Raw genomic sequence first — 2,858 nt, forward strand, 5'->3', positions numbered from 1 at the left:
GGTCGGTTGAGGATTTGTTCCTCAGGGGTAACATGGGCTTGGGAGGAGCCCCTGGCTCTTTTCTTTTACCAGTTCCACCTGTGTGAAGATAAGTCAAAGGTCCTGCTTGACCATGGTTGGCTTCACTTGGAAGCATGGAGGAAGTGAGTCCTCTGTGTTGACCCTCCTCTTTATAGACTGGACACTGGTTCAAGTCCATCTGGTGGGGTCTCCTCGGCCTCCTTGATATTAGTGATATTTAAACCTCACAATCATAAATCTGGCATTTGAAATGCCCTAACAGTATTGTTAATGTTTGGTATAAGATAAGCAATTGGTTCCAAACATCTATTGGATCCCTTTGTACTTGTAAAAATTATTGTACGTTTAAGACATAGCAAACATACCAGGTTTGGGATGTAGTTTTTTGTAGAGCACTTGCCTACCATGGGCAAGGTCCCAGAGTCAATTTCTAGCATTTAAAAAAAAAAAATTCTGGGCCAGTCGTGGTGGCACATGCCTTTAATCCCAGCAAAGAGGCAGGCCAATCTTTGTGAATTCAAGGCCAGCCTGGTCTCCATAGTGAGTTACAGGTCAGCTGGGGATACAGGGAGACCCTGTCTCAAAAAAGACCCCCCCCCCAAAAAATCAAGTGTGTCTAGCTGAGATTTTTGAGAAATCTTTTGGTTTTAATTATGCCTAATAGCACCAAAATGGTTTTAATGTTATTGGTGTTAACAAAAATAGTAACTGCCATTTATTTAGAACTTACTACATTGCTAAGAACTGCTTTACATGTGTCTTATATAATCCTGTCCATAGTCCATGGAATTAGTTATAGCCCATTAAAATTAACATCACATTAAGTGGTTGGGGAATATTCAAATGAGCATTTGTTTAATTATAAGGCACATGGGGTTTTTTTTGTTTGTTTGGGTGGTTCTGTGTGTGTATGTGTGTGTGTGAGGGAGAGGGAGAGGGAGAGAGAGAGAGAGAGAGAGAGAGAGAGAGAGAGCGAGCCCGCAGAGGAGGAGGGGTAGAGTCTCAGTATGCAGCCCTGACTAGCCTGAAACTTGCTACGTAGATCAAGCTGCCCTCAAACACACAGATCAGTTGTGGGATTAAAGGTGTGTACTACCACCATGCCTGGCCCAAGGCTCATGTTCTTAACCTCTCTGTGTTAATACTGACTCTGAATACCTACTCATGGTAATAAATTTTGAAATATAAAAAGGAACTTTCTTTTTGTAACCATTTCATACACTTGTTGCACATTTTCCTGACCATAAGTTCTGCTTATTTTCAGTCTCTTTCTATCATCTTAAGGCTTAGCCCCCCTGTTCTGTTTTCACAGTCCCCATGATGGAATCTGACACTCTGTTATGCTTACATACCTCCATCATTGACTAGACAGAACATTAGCTGCATGTGAGAATGGATTCTATCTCACTTGTATCTCTTCGACCTTCTTAATACCACTTCTACCAGTGAATGCTTATTAAAGGACTCACTAATTGAATAGATGAATGTCTTGTATCTTGTAATCAATCCTATTATGATACATTTATTGGAAGGCAAGAGGCAGGCAGATCTCCGTAATTGCTAGGCCAGCCTAGTCTACATAGCAAGTTCCAGGCCAACCAGGATTAGATGGGAAGACCCAGTCTCAGAAAAAAGAAAGATATATTTATTGTCAGTGTGTGTCTTTCTGATGTAAAATTGGGGTCATATTGTGCAAAAAGGTTTTCCTGTGTTGGGTTTGGATTTTTGTTTCTTTTTCTGTGAGCATTCTTGAATCATTATATGGACTTCTTAAATATAGGTTTTAAAAAGCTTTCATGAAGATCTATTATCTCTCCTTTAAACAAAAGTAAGCATTTGGCTTGGAAAAATTAAAATAGCAGAAAATATCAGTAAGCATAAAACAATCAGATTTGTCCTTCTCAATGCTAAAATGTATGTAAAAGGTGTGTTTGGCAGTACCCCAAGTGGATTAGATTAGAAATTCCAGAAGCAGATTGAAATACATATGAAAAAGACCCTATCTCAAGAAAAAAGAAATGATGAGTAATTGTTGGATTTTTTTTTTTTCTGTCAAGTGGGCTAGGAGGACTTGTTAATCATTTGGAAGTAAAGCCTAACCTCTACCATTATAAACATTATAAATAAAATTTGGCTATAAGAAGAGAGACAAGTGCATATAGGACTGAATGGTACACAGAGAGGAGGGAAAAAGTAATTCCAAGAGCCGCTTGGAGCTTGAATCATCTTAAAATATTAAGGGAATACAAGTTAAGCATTAAAGGAGAGAAAAGAGAATAGAAAGAAGTATAATCCATCATGCTATGGTGAATTTGAAGAACTTAATCTTAGAAAGCACACAAGTATGAGGAGTGTAATATATTGGATTATGGGGGAAGGAGGTAATAATTTGGGGATTGCTGTTGAAGCAAACCAAGCGATAAATTCTGTACCCTAGAAAATAAGCTACAAAAATATGACCAGATCTTATGTCAAGAATGGACAGAGAAAAGAGTGCAAATGCAGAAGACTGGTAAAGGAGAATGAAATTAATAACTAATAAGTATGTTTTCTGGAGTGTCTAAAAATTCCATTTACCAGGTGTCTAGAAACATTTGGACAAAGGTTACCATGTTTCTGCTTTTTCCTAGCTCTTAAAATATTACAAAAAAGAAAAAAAAAAAAAAAAAGTCAGGAGTGGTGGCACACTCCTTTAATCCCAGCACTCAGGAGGCAGAGGCAGGTGGATCTCTGTGAGTTCAAGGCCAGCCCTGGTCTAGATAGTGAGTTCCAGGACAGCTGGGACTACAGGAAGACCCTGTCTCAAAAAGACCAAGGGGGGGGGGGGAGGTTAAGGG

The 2,858-nt window shown here is 39.0% G+C and overlaps 1 protein-coding gene across 6 annotated transcripts in view; it reads left to right on the plus strand.

Moving 5' to 3' along the window:
* Positions 1-2,858, plus strand: part of Mtdh (metadherin) — a 69,921-nt gene that overhangs the window by 56,403 nt on the left and 10,660 nt on the right. The window lies entirely within an intron of this gene.

The sequence above is a fragment of the Nannospalax galili genome, unplaced genomic scaffold (assembly GCF_000622305.1).
Source record: "Nannospalax galili isolate Female #2095 unplaced genomic scaffold, S.galili_v1.0 scaffold334, whole genome shotgun sequence".
Classification (NCBI taxonomy): domain Eukaryota; kingdom Metazoa; phylum Chordata; class Mammalia; order Rodentia; family Spalacidae; genus Nannospalax; species Nannospalax galili.